A 21592-nucleotide genomic window follows, 5' to 3' on the forward strand; every position below is an offset into this window, starting at 1 on the left:
GTTGTCATCAGCATCAGACAGATGTTTTGATTTGACCAATATGTGATGGTGGATTTATTGTATTCTGGAAACCATAGCTAAGCTACCGTGCTACAATTTCTGCCTTTTATTAATTTTATTGTATTTTATAACCCTGTAGAAATAATTGTTTACTTCTCTGTAATGGTAATCCAGGTGGATTTCGTCCCATTTTGTACGTTTCATAAATGTTTTTGTATTAAAGGATATGTACATGAAATAAATATTGGATAAATATCATATATAGCCATCGGCCCACAGTTTCTATATCAGTGCATTACGTCCAAACTACTGTAAAAAATTAATAGGAGATACTTAGATGAGTCATACAGTCCGTACTGCAGTTAGAGCATTTTTGTATTCTTCAGTTATTTTGTACCAGCTTTCAGAACAAATGTTGTCTGAATGTCATTCTTCACTATAAAAGAGCTACAGTAAGATGTCAAGAGAAAGCGAGGGAGTGAAATAGAAAAAAAACAAACAAACAGCTGGCTGCTGCTGGCCCCTTTAAAATTCACCAGTGTTGACCGTGGCTGATTACAGTGAGAGGGAAAACAGTCAGGCATTTATCCAAGTCACTGATTATGTCATTTTAAAGCCCCCAAAATACAGGCCCTGCTCGGGAGTGTGTGGGGCGCAGAATTATGAAGCGGCGAGTGGAGTGTGTGAAGGAGAGACGGGGAAATGGGAATGGAGTGCTGTTTGTATGATTAAACTGTCGGCTTGGTGGCACAGGCCACGCTGAAGAGCCGGGCCTGAGATTTGGCCGTAATGAAAACACCCCGAACCCCCCCCCAACCCCCTCCGCCGTTCTCTTCACAACACACTGCCTCAGCCTAACCCGGGTCTGTCCATTTACTGAGCGGAGGGGGGAGTCAGGGAGCAAGATAGACAGCCATACGCACACAGCTCCAGAGTGAGCGCTAGTTGTTTGCCAGTGGCTGATTTTGTTGCTGCCCAGGCCAGTTGCAGGAGCAGTGAGGGAGAGAGGTGGGGGATGAATGTTGTATTTGAATGTCTTTTCTGCAGCTCCTTTATTCGGCTGTTTAAACAAAGCAAAGCTGGGCCAAGATGCGATTATAAAACGACTCTCAGTTAATCTGGATGCATCTCAAAGCATTTCTGTAGCCTACATTATTTTGTATCCTGTGTTTCTCATTAAGGAGCATTGCTTACTATAGTTTCAGGTTTTTAATTTTACATAAACTTACATTGCTACATGTGCATTTTTCCTCCTCCAAGCAAGGCTATGCCAAAATATCCTAGTTTATACTTTCTCTGGATGTCTGATTAGGTCTAATTATGACATTTTGCGAATCAATTAGACATCTAGAATTTTTCATCAAAATTTGACCTATTCCTAGTGGGTGATATGGCAAAATATAACATCACAATACTTGAAGAAATATTGGAAAATTGAGGTTAAGTTGGAATCGACAGAAAGCAATAGTGCCACATGTTAAAAATGCTCTAAAAACCATGAGCGCCATGTTTTAACCATATTTTCTATAATTAAACATTTGCATAAATAAATAAACAGGAGGTAAAATCAAGCAGTTGGTGAAACTAAACAACACCCAATCAGCTACTTGTTACTATGCAGTTTCTGCTGTCACTGCACAGTGATTGTTGTTGTTTACACGCTGCTTATAATTGCTCAAAATCTTCTGATTTATGATGCGTTCAGTTGTTAACAAAACCCATAATATACTTAGAAAAGCGTACAGTGGCATAATTGGTTACGATAACAATAACAAACCGTTTTATTCCCCTCCAAAACAAGGTGTACGCTAAAGGAGGGAGTCCCAGTGTTGGCTGTGACAGTTAGGGCTCGACTCTAATGGGCTGTAATGAAATTAGCTGATGCTAAGGTTCCATGGATTTATCCGCATTGATGGAAATCCCACAGATTGATGCTATTTTTAACAATAACAGTAGCATCCATACTGTTGGGTACTGAGGCAACCTTGTTTAAGTTATAATTTTATTTCTAAAATGTTTTCTTTATGTTTAGCTTATTTAAATCGACTTTATTAGTTATCAGAATATTCACCTTCTAAAATTAGACAAAATATACATATCAGTCCGCCCAGACTCTTAATGAGTTGCATAAACATTAATCCGCCCGCAGTGATGACCCCTCTGTTCATCAAGCGTGGGAATAGACGAAAGTGTGAAATATTCCGTCAGGCACTGGCTAGACGACCCAGCTGCTCCAAAGCCCCATTCAGTGGCAGGTGAGGAAGGACCCTGGGGGTCAAGGTCAAAGGGGGCTGCTGTCTGCTCCAACACATAGGTTGTCTGGTTTTGCTCTGTAATGTGGTTGGCTGTCTAATAAGTGGGACGCTTATTTGTGTAGCGCAGGGCATAATTACTTTAACAGTCTTCTGCTTATGACACAAGCTCACCGAGTCTTCTACTTATGCCATCACTGTTCACAACAAAACTGCTAATCCTTCTCGACAGTGTCATTAGTTAGTTCACCTCATACATGGAGGGAGTGATGAGTGCACTGCGTCCTCCTTTATTTTTCATTAGGGTTGATGTTTTGATGGTCAGAATCAAATGGTATTGGCAGATATTTGCTTAAAAATGTTGGCTTTGAACAGATGTGGTGATATTTCAAATCGACAGCTGATGATGTCTTTATTGAACAACGGAAGAGCTGAGCTCTTCAGTAATACTGGGTTACTGTGCTCAAATGCATTTTATCTGTTAACCCTATAGAAATAGGTGCTATATAGCCCTGGAATATTAATCCAGATGGATATTGTCCTCATTTCTGCTTTGCATAAATGTTTATGTATCAACATTGGCACATATTTACATTAAAAAATATCGACCTCCAGTTCCAGTATCAGTGCATCCCTGTTTGAAACGCTCATGTGGAGCTGTGACTGGTCAAGGTGTTCACAGCACACAGTGTAAAAGGCATTGTTATTGCTCGAACCTGTTTCTGTAGTGTCAGTATTGCTAAGGCAAATATTGTAATATGATTAACAGTCGATTGTGCCCAAGATCTACATTTGCATGGTCATTTCCATATTACGGTATCAATCTTGCAGAAGCAATACTCATAATAAAGAATAAACATTTATAAACATTGTAATGTGGAGCCATATTTCTGTATGTTTTATGTTTGCATGGTCATTTGCGTCCTGCAGCAGGCCAAGATCGCAGCTGTGATCAATTCAGAATGTATCGCGCAGCCCTACGCCGGTGTGTGTTTTACGTCTGCGTGGTCTCCGCGCCGCGTTTATTCATGCCAGCCTCCCCTGCCGTGTAAACAATGATATCCCTTTAAGAGGAGGGCCTTTTCTCCCTCACGACACTTTCTCAAAGACAGCCAAGTTTGTGAATAGTGGACGAAGACACCGGCCCACCCCTCTAGAAGATTCCATTATTCATCTCAACATATGCTTCATTAGCTTCTCTGAAAGAGAGAAACCCCCCCCCCAACCATCGCAGCGTCTCAATGGATCGGTCCCACGTCTTTCGCCGAGAGACCCCCGTTTCTCCGCGGTCCCCCCTAATCGTCTCAGCTCCTCCCGCTGAAATTAAGCTTAGTAACAGCACTTTTGTGAGCGTCTCTCTCTCCCTTTTCCCCCTGCCTCGACTCATTCTCTCACCCACCCACCCACTGCTTAAATCCCTATCAGCATGCCAACAAAATGTCCGCCCAGCTGGGGTTGACACTTGCCCGCCTCTGGGGTTTCGCCTCCTCCCTGCCTGACCCCCTCTATCCCTCTGGCCCCCCTTTCTCATTCTCTCTCTCTCTTTCTCGCTCTGTCTTGCGGTAGTTATAAGTACGTTCAGCATTACATCCAGCTGGTTTATACTGTTTATTCTAGACATTCAACAGTAACCATATTTGGAAGATAATATGCAGAAGTGTCATTGCTTCACATAATAATAATAAAAATAGCAGTCATAATGATAAAAACAACATAATTAGTTTTTGATTTGTTTTTGATATCTATATAAATATCTAAATGTATAAAGATATAAATCTATATTTATATAGATATAAATATCTATATAATTAACTTTAATAATATCTACTTAAAAAATGTGTCACTTAGTATAATGTATTTCTTAGACCATGACACTACTTTAGTGACACAAGTGCTTCTGATTCATCTCACAAGAAAATAAAATTTCAAATAATCACACATACTGCGATTAGGGATGTGCGATTCGGTAAAGAGATAACATCATCTTACTTCTAGGTATTTTCACAATACACAATATGCTGAAGATGCATGATGACATTGGATTCATATCAGTATCAACAGATGAATTCCATCAAAAAATATTGCCATTGGATGGATGTTTAGACTTGAATTATTTTATAGACTGATATTTGACATATTTACTTCAGAAGAGCAGAGTACTTAGTTGATGCTGGGTTGCAGTACTAAAATATCTGCATTTGTTCCTTTTGTTGCTTTTGTAATGCAATGCTAAAAGGTTTAATTCCAGTTTCTACATTATATAAATGTTTACATATCTGTGGCAGCAGACATGCACGTGAAAAATATTGTGTATCAGCATCAGCCTGCAGTTCCTCAGTCACATCCATAGACTATGCATCATGATATTTAATTTTTTTGAGGTTCGATAAGTTGGAACATGCAAATGGCTTGTATCCAGCTTTTCTGGATTTCCTTCTCTAGATGTGAAAAGGCATATAAGAGATGCATATTATTTCATTTATATACATGTGAATTCTAGCAGATCTTTAAACTTGAACCCAGATAGAACATATTTGCATTTATCTTGAGTGTAATTTCCTGAGAGTTATTCAGCGATCAGCATTAATACCCTTCATTTGTATTTTGCATTTTTGTCAGGCACAATGAAGGCTTCACTGGCGTTGGATTCAGGGGTCCTTCCACTGTGTGTGTGTGTCTGTGTGTGTGTGTGTGTGTATGTGTGTATGTGTGAACATAGCCTGCGACGTGTGTGTGTATGTGTGAGGCAGAGAGCTGTTCCAGCTTCAGTCTACAGCTGCTCTTTATGAGCCAGGAATACAGTCCAGTGTTTGTGGAATAAAGATAGAATGGAATAAAGAGATACAAATATCCCATGACGTCGCAGGTCATGTTCTTCAATTCTCTCAGCCTCTATTGCCATGCATGCACCATCCTCCATGTTCATTGTTATGCATTTCATTGTCATTCAACTTGACCCAGGGGCCTCACTAGACAGGCAGTGTCCGCTGGCACTATAGGCTGAAAGTTCTTTGGAATTTTTAGTCTAATGTCTAAGTGTGTGAGTGATGATTTGCTGAGAATGAAGTTCTGAAGACCAGCGGCCTGATTGCAAACAAGCTGGTCATTTTTTCAGGTTCTGTTGCACAGATCAACTGTTTATCCTCAGAGACTGAGCTGGAACTGTGGCAGAGATCTTAGGAGGTTCCCCTGAGGGAGGGTCTGACTGGAATTTTAATAAGGCCTTAAGTTTATAAACCTTTTTAGCCCAAAACTGACCCAAATACAAAGTCTATTCAAAACTGAGCCAGACGGTAAAGGCCGACATTAGATCATACAAATTATTGTATGTTTATTTGCTAAATTTAACGTATTAGAAAAATACATACAAAGCCTGGGCAGATGACACATTTTAATTTGTTATGTTTAACGTTTTTCACAGTCTGTTAAACTCAACGTGCAATTTCTGCAATTCGCAAAAACTGCCTTATTTAAGTTTTGTTAGAAAATCAGCAAAACATGAATTTGACCTGTTCAAACTTTGGCATACAGCTGTAGTAAGTTGTTAATTTCACCTCTTTAATCCTTTCACTTTTCCATAAATATATTGATGAATACTGTTTTCACAGTATTCATGGCGCTAGACTTTTTTAGAACCATCCCACAATGAAATCCCTATAACAGCAAATATCAGTTAGCAGTGCATAGCATGCATGCATAGAACACAACCAGACATACATTTGTCTGCACACACAATATATGCAATTTGTTCTCTGTTATGGGGTTACATCTGCTCTTAAGGGTAGTCTTGGACACAACACAAAACAATGACTAATTGGACTCTATAAGCTTTATTTGCAAAAAATATATATAAAGATATCCAGGCCATGTTTTTTAAGTTGAAATTTTCCTTCTTCTCTGTTTCTGTAATTCTTGCTGTCTTCCTCTGATGCTCTCTCTAGCTCTTTCATCTGTCATTGCCTCTTCTTCTGCACTGTAAGGATGTGGGCTGAAGTTTGCTCAGCTTTTAAGAGCATTACAGAGAAGGACAAAGACCTAAACGAGCTCCACTGTAGGAGAGGGAGGTTCTGTATCTGCCTTTAGCCTTAAATTCCAGACTGTAAAATGAAGTAGATTCTTGAAATCACTGCTGGGGAATTGAGCCTCTCCCTTGAGAAGTGTCAGTCATTTTTTTCCTAGCAAATCCACAAACGTTTATGCTGGTTTTGTTTTAGTAGTTGGTTAGTTTTGGTTACATTTATCACACCTGCCCTGAATTTAGATGAATAAACTTAAAGAGACATTCCTGCCCTATAACCTGCCCTATCGGTCAGTGTTATTTCTAATGTTACGTAATATTCTGTAGCACAGCATTGTATCACTCATGCTCATCCATGTGAAAGAAGTCAAGATTTTGTATCCTTTTTTTTTTTTGTTTTGTTTTTATCCATCAATATTATCTCACTACAGTATGCAGTATGCATTATACAGATACATCATAAAATTATTCTGGTAACGTTAGCCATCTAAACCTTTTAAACAGCCCATCCCAAAGTATCCACGTCAGAGCAGCTCTGGTTTTTCCTCCCACTTTCATCAGAAGGGGGTTTTAGTCTTTAAACTAGAAAAGCTTGCTCCACTGAGGCACTGATATAGGATGTGAGTAAACATGTTTACAACAGAAGCTACAGCTGCATTTTTCATTTTGGCTGGCGTCCCTTTAAGCTAACTGTCCTGTTGTCAATTTCTTGGTGCATTCGTACTATAAACTATAGTAGCATATGGTCCCCAAACTAGATATCTGAGTATACAAAACAATACATTTCATCCATACTGGAAAGTTTGGCTTTTACCATAAACCAATGGTAAACAGGCAAGTACATTCTGCTTGAAAACCTGAAACTTAAAAACCTAAAAACAAGACTTGGATCCCTTTTATTGAGTCAGCTGTTTGAATTTAACATTGTGCAGATTCAAATTCCACCTCATTAATATGCATATTTATTTATTATTTTTTCTTTGTTAAAACAGACACTACTTGCTTTGGAGGCTTATTTACAGAGGATCCTAAAGGTCTGGGCAGGACGTTTTCCCTGAGAGACAGAACATACCATTATACCAACCAGATGCCACTATATTTAGTTCCATAGCAAAAATCTTCAGTAACCAGATGTACCTGCAGAACTCAAGGTGTCCAATACTGAGGCTGCCCAGTTTTAAACTTCCCTCTACCTATCAGTCATGGCCACCTAGACTTCTCCACTGCCTCTCTTCATTCAGGAGAGCTGTGATCCAATACCATGTATTTTTTATGAGATTTCTGTTGTCCTCGTGGGATGGATGCAAAACTTCAGGCAGACTGACAAACAGGATAAACAGAAAATCAACACCAAACAAGGAATAGCAGGCACGAATGCTCCCCTTTGGCCATGGATCATTACAGTGAAATAGTACAGTCTTCTACACGCTTGACACAGGAAATAACTAACACTTGACAATATTCAGTGCTTATATATATATATATATATATATATATATATATATATATATATATATACACACACACACACACACACACACACACACACACACACTCACTGGTCACTTTATTAGGTACACCTGTTCAATTGCTTGTTAACACAAATAGCTAATCAGCCAATCACGTGGCCACAACTCAGTGCATTTAGGCATGTAGAGGTGGTCAAGACAACTTGTTGAAGTGCAGGCCGAGCATCAGAATGGGGAAGAAAGGGGATTTAAGTGACTCTGAACGTGGCGTGGCTGTTGGTGCCAGATGAGCTGGTCTGAGTATTTCAGAAACTGCTGATCTACTGGGATTTTCACACACAACCATCTCTAGGGTTTACAGAGAACGGTCCGAAAAAGAGAAAATATCCAGTGAGCGGCAGTTGTGTGGATGAAAATGCCTTGTTGATGTGAGAGGTCAGAGGAGAATGGGCAGACTGGTTCCAGATGATAGAAAGGCAACAGGAACTCAAATAACCAACCAAAATCTCTGAGGAACGTTTCCAACACCTTGTTGAAAGTACGCCACGAAGAATTAAGGCAATTCTGAAGGCAAAAGAGGGTCCAACCTTTTACTAGCGAGGTGTACCTAATAAAGTGGCTGGTGAGTGTGTGTGTGTGTGTGTGTGTGTGTGTGTGTGTGTGTGTGTGTGTGTGTGTGTGTGTGTGTGTGTATATCTTCAGTAACCAGATGTACCTGGTTGTACTACACAATGTACTACACACACTACACAGATATACTACACACACGCACACACACACACACATATATATATATATATGCTGAATCATTTTACAAGTTTTTCAGCAAGATTAATAATTTATTAAAAATGTAAAATATTTATTTGAATTTTATTTTTGACTACTTTATTGGTATAATAATGTATTTAACATAACTTAGTAATCAAAAAAACACTTATGTTTAAAAAAGTTATGTTTATAAATTAAAGTTATGGTATATAAAACAGTCTTGAGGGTGAAGCTCAAAAAATAATTGTGATTGCTGAATGCCATATTCACATAATCATAAGACATTGATGAGATATGAGATGATGACTCAGTAGAGCATGTTCTACTTGAAAATGTTTAACGACAAAAAATATCCCTCCAATAACCTTTTTGTACCTATAAAGTTACAAGCTTTTGTTAAATTATTGGCTGAATGTCTTATACATAAGTTTTGTATGAATATATATTTACATGCAGTAGCGTATGGGTTTTTTATAACAGCAACAAAATACTTATTTACTTATTCTGACCATATTCTCGCCTCTATGTGGTGCCTCTCCTGTATGCCTTTATTATTTCTAGCACTGGGCTTCTCCTGCAAGCTCCGATTCACGTCTGGATGGTGTAAAATTAGTATGCAGCTGACTGCCTGCCTTAAATAATAGGGCCCAGGAGCAGCAGCAGGCCGACGGGGGGTTAACCAGTCCCCCCCTCCCAGCCCTGCTCCCAGTTCTTAATGGGACATCAGGCGGGATACTCTGAATTGAGGCCTAGCAACCACCCCTCCTCTTCAAAAAATGCCCACCACCCCCTCCTGGTCCATAGACGCACCCTTTCTGAAGCCTCCTATGTCTATTGAGGGGGTCCCAGACAGGGTGCAAACGCCCCCCCACCCCCCCACTCCTTTCCCCAGCCAAACACTGCATACATTAGGCTGGTCTCCTGGTGCGACATCTCATCCTAAACAGCTTATTGCTGAAGCTAGTGCAGCTTCATGCTAGTACACCCTTGGAGCCTTCCCTACAGTTCCTGCTGTCCACTTATAGATCAGTCACTTCAGCACCTCCTTGGTGGAGAGCTCCACCACTTCAGTTAAAGAGGAGTTCCACTTATTTTAATATTCTGTCAGATAGAGGTATATGAATTAATTCATATTAATTCAAATGGTTTAAGGTGAAATGGTTCATTGTAGAAAAATGTATCAACCTGGATTTCTTTACAGTGGTCGTGATAGGAACCAGGGGTCGCAATGTCTACAGTGCAGATGATTGTATTTTCTATGTAAAATGCCCATAAACCTACATGTCTTCTGACTTTTTATATGTAATGTTGATAACGGCAGATGCTAAATCTAAAAAAAACTTTTTCCTCAGAACATCATAGAACTTCTCATTCATAGATGTATAAAATAGGTTTTAGGCCAAGATTTTATCCCAGAATGTTCATAATACTGTTTTTGGCATCAGATATGCATTTATACCATTTCATGTAACAGCTTTTAGACACACTAAATACTTCTGACATCTGATTCCTGTCACACACACATTGTGAATAACTGGACGTTTGAAGCATTTCCCATCAAAACACTCCAAACGAATTTTATTTGCATCTTAACCATTTGATTATGCACACATTTTGAAAAAATGGTGGAATTCCCCTTTAAATAAAGCTTGGCTGTTTTTCTGATTATTCCAGAATTACTTCTATTATTTTCACGTTTTATAATTAACATGATTAGCCATCACTTCCAATGTTTTGTTTTGCTGCAAACTGCTTACGTTTGTGATATTATGGATTGTTTTGATGCTTCTAAGTAAAATGTAATTAAAGCATTATGACTAAGCCATTATAGGTAATTGTTTGCATTTATAGTATTTATAGATATATAGTATCACTTTAGATCCAGTACGTCTAGGCCTTTTAAAGAGCCAATATCAATGAAAACTGAATTTTCCTCATTTTTTTCAAGTTCATGTATGTGTCACAAAAACCAACACATTCACAAAAAATCAACCTATTCAGCCTACAGCATTTTAGCTCCGCCCATTCACACTCAGATAACAAATCATTTTCCCTCTCAGCTCAGAGTGCTTTTTACCATAGACACAATACAGTACAGCCAATTAGAACAGAGATCTTTTACATATTAGTCTTAAAGGCACAATAACAAAAACAGCCTGTTTAATTCCGGTATAATGATCTTTAGAGATTTTCATTTTCTTTTAAAGACGATGTAAAATGTTCTGTATATTGCATATTATGCTATGCACACAAACCCTGTTCTTCCTCTTCATGGCTCTGTGACTGTAGATCCTGCAGTGATCTGTATTTTTGAGCAAAACCCTTTCTGATTTGTTCTGTGTTCATCTACCATCATTAAAATCCAGACATGGACACAGACACTGCTGTGTAACCAACCATATTTGATTTGAATCATGTTGTTGCGAGCGGCCATGACTGTGCAGCATGACGAAGCAGACACGGAGCTGATGTATAAGCAGCCCTGGTCATTTGCTGTCTGCTCCCCAATCCCCAGAGGAAGCATAATGGGCCCTAGACTAGAACCAGGAGGCACTCCAACCCCCCACTTACTCCCTCCCAAGCTGTAGGCCTAGGGGTCAAACCCAGTGCCCAGACAGTCCTTCCCCTGACCTCTGTCTGGCTCTAGGCTCAGGGTCAATCCTCACAGCTGATAAAGTCGGCTTCCACGCCCCTCGACCTGTCTACAGGCAAACACATACATGTGCACGTGTCCACATGCGTTTCAGCGTGGTGGCAGCAGAAGCCAAACGCTCTCGCAAGCACAAAGCGTCATTCACAGGACCATGATGCTGAGTAGCTGCAGCATCTACACACTGTCAATCACCCCATCAACCCCCCACCTTCCTTTCTGCTGGAGCCACACCTCAGTCATACGTACAGGTTAGAAGGTGCACTGGCAGTTACCCCATAAAATATCTGCATATGTACTCTCCTTAGAATCCTCAAATTATGTGAAGGTTCCTTAACATTTTACTTAACACTTAAAACTCAGGCATTTCATTTACACAATTTTAACATAATCATTTTAAAGGTTTTTAGGGAAGCAAATGTGGTTCTTCTGTAGCATCACACAAAGGACACTTTATTTCACTGTTTTGCTTTTACTGTTTATTTTTACTGTCTATGCCACAGCTACCAACGGTGTGGCCTGTGAAGATGTTTGAACTAGCCCACCGTATTTTACCTACTGTGTAAACAAACAATTTAAAAGTCCTTTTAAATTCATCATTTTTAAATATTTTAGTAACAAAATATAGTGTAATGTTATAAAATACTTTTTTAAAACCTGCTGACCTTCTTCATTTATATATACTCTTTCTGGCTGTCAGTCCACCACAGACATGGCATCTTGGAAAGACGAAAACTTTGTTTTTTTGATGGACTCTTTAGGAAAAGATTGAATGCATTCCGAAATCTCACATTTTATTACAGTTTGTTTATAATTATGATTCTTTTTTAATTGATTCAACGCATCATTAAATTCTAATTTCACCACAATTCGATTATATCAATATGATGTAGAATTCTTTTTAAACTTACACTGCATACCCAAATGTGACTAGAGGGGCTGTTTACGCAGACAATACAGAAAATAACAACAACACACAAAGCTCTGTTTGTACATTTGGAAATAGTTTGAGAATTTTATTGTATCCATTTTTTATTTGATCAAAAATCTTGCTGAAAAATGAACACATGCTTCTATCTATTCTAACATTCCAAAATCGATGCAGATGAGTTGCCACCTTCAGATTGATGCACTTTTACACTTGTATTATTTTTACTAGTCATATTGTCATTACACAATACTAAACTGTACTAAATCAGTCTGGTTTGTTTTTCCTTTTCTTTTGCCAACCATTATGAATATCCCTTGTGGGTGTTTGCTGATGTGAACGTAGTATATAAAAAGTTTGTTGAATTAAGTATACATGTATCAGCATGAAAGATTTCAAAGTGGTGTTATGTTCGTGACACTGGAGCTCATGTATTTTTCTTTTGTCGTTTCAGGTGTTATGAATTGCAGAAACACCTCCCTCATAATTACTGGACGTCTGTTTCAGAGGACATGGCTTAAATGAATGAAAAGAAAATGGATATGGCAATGAAATTTTATTCTGAATGGTTATATATAGAGGTTTGCTCTGTACATTGTCTGGGTAAGTATTTTGGACCTTAAAAAAGGTAAGTTTCTGGTTTTGTCTTCTGGTGCAGCAGAAATGGAGGACAAAATAATAATAACTTTATTTGTAGAGCTCTCGTCATACAACTTTGCAGACGGCTGATAAGGTTTAACAGTAAAAGAAAGGAATAATTCAAGTTATATATTTCTAATCATAATATTCCAATTAATTGTTCCAGATGTTTTCAATGTCTTTATATCTGCTAAAACTTTTTTTTTTCATACAATTGCTGTGCATATGAAGAAAAACAGTGCGAAAAAAATGTATCAAAAATGAGTGAAAAAATAAAAGTGAAAACTGAATTCATCCCACATTGTGTTTGTCTTTCTTTTCCCGAATTGCAAATGTTACGATAACATTATAATGTCAGAGTGCTGAAAAAGCTGTTTGACCTGATGAAACACGTACATTTCATTTGATATAGATGCTGCTTTCAGACTGAGCAGACACTGGTTTGCTAGCCCATCAGTATGCTTCAGCACTGCCACTGAAACCTGCCCCCATCTCCAGAGCCCCCTCATCCAGCAGAGCAGCCTCATCCAGCCTCTCAGTAACACAGGCTGACCTGGGCACAGGCCTCCGGCCCTGAAAAACAGGGAGCAGGAAAGATTATCCTGCTCTAGGCTGGGTCGGTGGAGAGTGGTGGGGTATTGACCAGGAGGGGGCCACCCATGGAGTGTCCAGTGGGCCGTGAGATGGGCCGATATACATGCTTACCGAGCATGGCAGATTCTCTTACTCTCACCAGGATAAACCCACACAGTACAGGCCTTTCTTCAGCATGGGCCAGGAGATTAGGGCTGAAACACTTGTCCCTTAGCCACCCCTCCTTTCGACTGGCCACTGAACAGATACGAGCCTCCGAATGCAGCCTCGTTCTCTCGTACCTGCAAGATTACTCTTACACTCTGAAAAATAAAGGTGCAAATGGAGCCAGAAGGGTTTCTTTGGAGTGCTGGCATAGAATAGCCACTTCTGGTTCCAGTGGATGGTTCTTCAATTCATTATCTTTTATTTTTGTTAATGAGATGTGAAGAACATATTTAACCCATTAAACCCCAAAGGACCTGTTTGTGGGCCCATAATTCAATTCTTCACTCTCAAGCTAGATAAAGTATACATTCATTTTAAAGTACTGTGATTAATAACTGGATTATAAGCTTGCAATAGTTTAAAGAACATCTACCATAATGTAAAGATTCTATACCCATTTGTTTTTCCTAGAATGGGACATGACTGCACAGTGAGCACCCTTCATTTTTTTAATGTCCAATTGAAACAGCCATTAAGTTTATTTTTATGATCAGCTGTTGAAAAAGCAAAACATTAAGTATAACTAATATGATACGTTTCAGTAATTTTCTTTTTTTTTTTTTGCAGGAAACTTGCTTTAAGTTTTCTAACTAAATCTGCTCACCTCCAAAGTTCAGTCTTGGAAGTTGGTTGCAACCGAGACATTAATGATTATTTATTAGACATTCATTTAATAACACTTTCCCCAAACTCCACAATATCCTCAGAAATATCTCCTGAAAATGAATAACTTATACGTTAATTGTTGTTATGACTGGAAATTATATAAATATAGGGTGGACCTTGGCAGAGAACTGTACATGTAAGCCAAGAACCAATTGAAAATGCCTGTAGTGGCTCTGGACTTCATTGTTTCTGCCTCTTTAGCAGCCTTTTGTTAGCGAAGCTGGTAACTCTTGTGGTAATGATGTCAGCAAACAAGGCAGGACTGTATAGTGACACAGTAACAATGACAAATAGCACAGTATTGTTTTAACAAGCACCAATTTGTGGGATCCGTTGATGTGAAATGTTCACAGTGACAAATCTTGTTACAGTGTCTTCCACATGTGCTGCTGATATTAGATCCTGCATATCACAGTTAAAAAAAAGGGGAGATGATGTGTTGCAACACCACATTCAACATCATTGTTTATATAAATACTATATTTGAATTCATACACTTCCAAAAGTCCCTGTAACAATAGTGGAACCCTTTTTGGTGCTATATACAGTCTGAGAAAAAAGGTACTAAACTGTCACAGGGCTGTGCCCCTCTTGTCTGGGATGGTTCTCTCAAGGGTACAGTACCTTTATCCAGGGAACATAACTGTATCATAAACCGTTCAAAACATATTTTCTAAGCTGTACTGACTCCACACCCCGTCTCATCTCCAGGCTTTTATTTTATTGTTCTGTTTTAAAACATTCAGTAACAAAAAGGTACAAATACGTGCTGTTTACCTGGAAAAATGTATTTAAGGTGGACAATCGGACCTTTAAACCACTGCAGTACCATCGTGGGAACATTTCCATTGTTTGTACCTTGATGAACGAAAAATGTACCTGCACAGAACCTTTATTTCTAACAGTGTAGACTTTAAAGAACCATCTAAAGAGGGTTTTTAACCATAGAGAAGATCCAATCAGAGGGCTCTTTGAGTAGTAATGGTTCTATATATAACCCTTGGCTGTATTAAAGATCCCTTGAAGAACTCTTAAGACAAGAGAGCATAATGTTCTATCTAGGAATGTTTGTCCTAGTTATAGAAATATTGCACCAAATCAATGCATTGTTATTATTATGACTTTGTTACTCTGTTGCATTCAAATCGAAATAGAAATAAATAGAAATCAGTGCATTAATTATGATATCAAATATATTTATTTGTACAATGTGTAATATTGTGTAATTTGTTGTATAAGTACAATGTATATATATATATATATATATATATATATAATCGCTTTGATATTTTTCTGTGAACAAATTTAATTGAAATTGTGTCTTTTTTTAATAAGAGCTGCACAGTCAAGTGTTTTGAATTTTTTAATATCCAGAAATAAACTCTGTTATATCATTCGATTAAACTGGAAATAAATGATTATTTTCCAATTCCATCTAAAACTTTTGCAGCTCTGTTGTGTTTGACTTTCTCATATACACCTGATTCATAGATTGGAAACAGTTAATAGTTGAGTTCATTTCTCTAGTTGATGTTTTCTCATTAATTGGAAATATTTTTTCTTAAAAGCAGCTTTTCAGCTTTTGCATCTTCCCGCTTTTGCAGAAAATGCACACGGTGAGGCGTTTGACCTCAACATGACCGTGAACTTTTTAAACGTGCCTTCTAACAAAGACGCATTCATCAAACATGAAGTGTCAGAGATGGCATGTTCATATTCAGCGAGTGTATGTAATATTTAAAATAAAAAAGAGACTTTGAGTCACTGACAACAGCAACAGTCATCTAAAAATGGCCACACTTTAAAAAAGAAATGAATTCTAAGAGAGTTGAAAATGAATTTCACCTTGAAATGACCTTGAAGACCCTTTAAGTTCACTAATGTAAAAAAAAACATTCAGAAATATTTATATTTTTCTTAGTTATTTTACCATTAAAAAAACATTACGCACACACACACACACACACACTCACACACACACACACACACACACACACACACACACACACACACACACACACACACACACACACATATATATATATATATATATATATATATATATATATATATATACATTTATAATGTATTTAACATTTTGCCAAAAAAAAAGGCCTGTGCAAAAATGATGGCACATATTACATTTTACATTCACTTTTTGTGGTAAACTCAGCAAATATATAGAACTTGCTCACTAAAATTTTCTGAAAAATATCATATTTAAGTTTGATTCTTGTGGAGGCTCTGTTAACTTATTTTCACTCCAAAAATCAATGTATATATATGGTTGTAAATATTAGCAATTTACAGTAGTTCATTCCATTCAGTCTGGTTTTATTAGATACTGAAGGAGCAAAAGGGTTTCCTTCCTTTTTATAGCTGTTGCTAATTACTAACATTTACATGAACAATTATCGATGGCTAATTCTATTTAATCTTTCTTTTATTGGAATGATGAAGGAGGAACTGTCCTGTAGTGAGACTGAAGTGTATGGAGGGGTCTGGGGCAGGAGGATCAGGGGTTGAGGGGGATGGGGGGGGGGCGGCGGGGGTAAAGGAAGGGGGTGCTGTGAACTTGAAGTGCAGTTTGTCATGCTAACCATGCTGCTGCTATTGAATGTGCACGTAGGGTGCAGGACATTCACAGGACCCCGGCCTTTCTCATGCAAAACCGGCCCTATACGCTCAAATCCGTGCGTGTCTCTAAATGGGGCTGCATTGAGTGGGCCTCGCTGCTCAATGCATGGCCAAGGAGCTCTGTGGAGCATGACAGAGCTACATGTCATTAGAGTAAAGCTTTACCTTTACAGGCTTACTTTACTGCTCAGTCTGACTGCGAGTGAACACACGATGGTGGCGCATCTGGTGTAAAAGATTATTAACCAGTCATGTAATCACCATGCGAAATCTTTACAGATCCAGTTGGCTTTATCTGTCCTAGCAACTGTTGCTAGGTTGGACAAGCAGGATGTTTTTTTGGTAATCATTCATTTCAATCATATAAATCATTATTGTGTGATAAGGCAAAGAGAATGTAGATAAACAGCAGGATAAAGCATAACAGGATGACAGCAGCAAAATAAATAAATAAACAGAGCAACGAAAATGAAGAGGAAAAAAGTTGTGGAGTTTTTGTAAAATGATGCAATTTAGAGTTTGACATTATTTTCAGAAAATATGTTTCTTACAGAAAAAAAAAACACAAATCCGACATTCACTTGTGAATAATCATAATTATCATAATAACAAAAACTAGACACTTCATGATTGTTTTTCTCTCGTGTTTTGGACTCTTCACATGCACATCATGGTGTAACATGTTTGAATAGATTGCTACGTTGTCACATGTAATCATATAAAACACAAAAAAAGGAGAAAACTGAGCTCTCGTGAACAACATGGTAACATGGTAACGTGACATTTCAGGTCATAACATCACATGACACAAATGATTTACATTATGTCTCTTCACACACAAGTACAAACCCAGCAATATCTGCTCGTATTCTATTAAAAACCAAACAAAAGTACAATATGTGATGTTTACCTTTATGAATTTCATCATTTTTGTGAACATATGCTTATTCCAAATGTGATGCCTGCAACACCTTCCAAAAAAGCTGGGACAGGAGCACATTTACCGCTGCGCTTCATCACATTTTCTCATTATAGCACTGAATAAATATTAGGGGACTGAAGACACTTTTTGGAAACTGATCCAGGAATTTTTGCCAATCTTCTGTTATAATGTATAACTCAAGGGGAGACAGTTCTGGACTGCAGGCTGGCCACACAGACTCTCTGATTACACAGCCATGTACAGAATGTGGCAATCACTTAATATATATATTAACAATATAAAATATAAAAACAGCAATCAATATATATCAATAATTTATCAAAGTAGTAACCACAGCATTAACTTGAAAAATGATATATATCAGCAATAACATTATATATCAAAAACAAACAACAGTAATCACAGTGGTAATATATATATATATATATATCAATAGTGTATATTACATGTCCTATTTGGCCCTGCGAGTCACCAGTAATTCATGTTGAGACTTGACCGTGTGCAGCGTCTCTTATTAAGAGTAGAGCAGTAAATTTCTGTGTTTACATGCAAAGATTTTTGCCAGTCCGACTGAAAACAGTCGGATTACAGACTCAGACTGAGAAATTGTATTCCGAATGGCCTCAATCAGACTAGACTGTTCCGACTGAGGTGTTTACATGGACGTATTCCATTCCGATTGAGCTGTTATTCGGATTATTAACGGATTATTAGGCTGCATGTAAACGTTTACATGCTGTTTACAGTGCTGTAGCACTGTGGTATGACACTACATGTCTTTAATGAAGTCCAACTTTGTGTGATGTATTTTTGTTTGTGCACTGCTGTGAAGTCCTATAGGCTGTGACTGATACGACTTCAGCACAATTGAAGTTTTATTTAGTTTTATTTTCTTTTGTTACACAGATCTGAACTGAGACACAGTAGTGTGTGACTACATGTCTTATATTTGAGACTGCAGCTCCCTAATCTATTACAAATCCAATTCTGTGTTTTGTAGGTTCAGTATTACTGCCTAGTATGTGAGTGAATAAAACTCCCTTACAGTTTTCTCTTGTCCCAGCAGTTTTTAACTTAAGTACATTTAGCATAAGATGTGTTCACCATTTTAATTGTAACATTTCACTTAAAAATGCTTATTTTCTATAACATTTACACAGATAAAAAAGTGATTCATCGTGATTAACTATATGAAATTCTGAGATTAATCGTGATAAAAAAATTTTAATTGTTTGACAGCCCTAATATATATATATATATATATATATATATATATATATATATAAAATAGTAATTTTATGGATGTTTCAAGCCTCTCCTTGAGGAAGCCCAGTATTATATGTAGTTAAAACGCAGCTCCTGGTTTGACCAATCAGTGCTTCAGTAATTTGTGCTCATGATGTAATTGATGATATTAGCAAGTCTCTATGGCGGCTGTGAAGGTGTCAAGGAAAAATATGGACCCAAGAAATTCTTGTTACTTTTTATTGTTTTTATGTTTATTTGAATTATGAATATGACTTTATTCTAATGTATATTGTGATAATCTCACTGCTGAGGTCAACTGTTTAAAAATTTGCTTAGATACCTAAATTTTTTGCACAGTACTATATATATATACTGACAATCAATTAATATTTGTCAGTAATATAACGGAAATCACTCAATATTTATCATTAATATATAATGGGATAATATTTCTAATAGTATTTTTTTCTTTTTCTGGAAGAGATAAAGAAATGAGAAAAAACAATAAACTATAGGAAAAAACTTACACAAACGTCTCATGCAATCAAGCTGATGTTCGCATCACGGCGAACTTGTTGTCGCTTCCAAGCTACCTAGTTTCAGTCAGCAATTACAACATAGTCCAGCTCAGTAGTGAAGCATTTTGAACTGGAAGCTCAGAGTTAGGTATCAAATCTAAACTCCCACCATGCTAACATTAGCTTGATTAGTCCACACAACAAAAAAAGACCCCTGATCTATACTAACAGCGTGAGCTGTCACACGCATGCAAAATGAAGATAATTTTACACTAATGACACATTATGCGTGTCTGAGTTGTGCGTTACAGTATCTTTTTAAGTTGAATGGGACTTATGTTAACATTATGAAGCGCTAAGAACAATGGCTGCTAAGGAGGAATTAGTGGGCGGAGTTTGGACAGGTCAATTCTCTGTAAAGCAAACAAACCCTTACACTTAAATGTGTTTAGTTTCTGTCAGCACAAGTCTATATGCTTAGTTATGTGCATTACAGAAGTCCACTATGGATGTAAAAAAGTGACGTCCCATTTTGCCTTTTTTCTTTCACTGGCTGTCTGGCCTCTTATTAATGAAATTAGAGGGTCCTTTTTCTGTCATCTGCCTTCACTTGAATGGCTTCTTCTATAGGGCAGCCCATTTGTACTTAATGCATCTACTATAATCATTGCTTGTCTTGGGGAAAAAAGGCAGATTCCAGACGTAGTGTAGGGCGCACTTGCTAAAAGCCGGCATTGTCTATAATCTTCGAATTTTCGAGGGACAGGGACGGTTAGGGTGGGGAGGGGTCTGTCAATTATGTGTCATTTATTTTCAAATCATATAGAAGGTAGTCTGGAAGAATGCATCCCACCTACAGCCGGAACAATAGTACGGCGGAGCGCCGTGTGCGATTGGATGAGGCTCGGCCCAGGCCGCACAGTCTCTAATGGCTGCTTCAGTAATGCACTGACCCCCGGCACTTTTACTGCGCTGCCAGCCGATAAGCACCAATATGCTCTATCTTATAAAATTAACGAGAGTGGAGAAAGGCAGGCTTGAAAGTGGGGTGTGAAGGAGTGCGGGGTGGGGGGGCTGGCAGCCAAGTGTGTGAAAATATGGCCTGCATAAAAGGAAGATTTTTTTTTTCTCACATAGGAAATGAATGTATTGAATGTATTACTCATTTTATCCACCTTTTAGATTATTTTATTCATCTTTTTTTTTGCTTTCTATCTTTACAAGGCTGTTTATGTTTGCCCATAATGTCATCCAGGCCATTTAAAGTGGCTGAATTTATGAAGGGTGACTGTAGCAGGTTGTTACTCGCAGACCATCAGCAAAATGCACACTGGTGGACATTCACAGCCTGTTTAGACTCTTTTGTGAAAGAGTAGAAAAGCAAAAAGCTGTGAAAAGGCCTTGTACAGAGTTTACTGGGGATCACAAAATGCGTCATAGGTTTTCTGGCACAGTGTTTCTGCTGTTCAAAAGACTAAAAATGTCACAACATGTGATGTACTACGTTAAATATAGTACATACTTTGGATATTATATATTTTGTGACATCTATTGTGACCATAACTTTTGCATTTATTTATATCATTTACTATTTTTGTTCTATCTTGCCCATCACAAGGTGTATAACTGAATCATTATAGGGCCTTATTCCAAATTTTCTGTATCTATATTTTCCCCTGATGTCCACTTTTGACATTTGTGTAGTTTTGTGTACCAAAAACAGTCATAATTAATTTTTAAATGGCCATTTTCAAACCTCTCTTTATCTCTTAGACTTAAACAGCCTGTTTTTGTTACTGTGCCTTTAAGCCTGATACACATAAATGGCACTCTTTATAACTTCAGAGCTAAGCTGTTGTGGGATAAATTGGCTGATGTATGCAAATGTGTTGTTTTTTATGACATCACAAGAACAGGGAATTCTCAATAGGCTGTCTTTGTAGCTTACTGTAGATATCGTGGCCTTGTGGACTGAGATTTGAACGATATGTTTGGAAAATGTTACAACATTTACATATCACATCACATCTTTTCTTTCATATGGTTGAGGCAAAT

The 21592-nt window shown here is 37.8% G+C and overlaps 1 long non-coding RNA gene across 1 annotated transcript in view; it reads left to right on the forward strand.

The window, feature by feature from the left end:
* The window catches only part of LOC108429548, a 50445-nt gene extending 37427 nt beyond the window's left edge, over positions 1-13018 (forward strand). The window contains exon 4 of the long non-coding RNA XR_001858015.2: positions 12540-13018. This is a non-coding gene — a long non-coding RNA (uncharacterized LOC108429548). The remainder of the gene's footprint in view (positions 1-12539) is intronic.
* The last annotated feature ends 8574 nt before the right edge of the window (positions 13019-21592 follow it).

This window comes from Pygocentrus nattereri, chromosome 15 (genome assembly GCF_015220715.1).
Source record: "Pygocentrus nattereri isolate fPygNat1 chromosome 15, fPygNat1.pri, whole genome shotgun sequence".
NCBI lineage: Eukaryota > Metazoa > Chordata > Actinopteri > Characiformes > Serrasalmidae > Pygocentrus > Pygocentrus nattereri.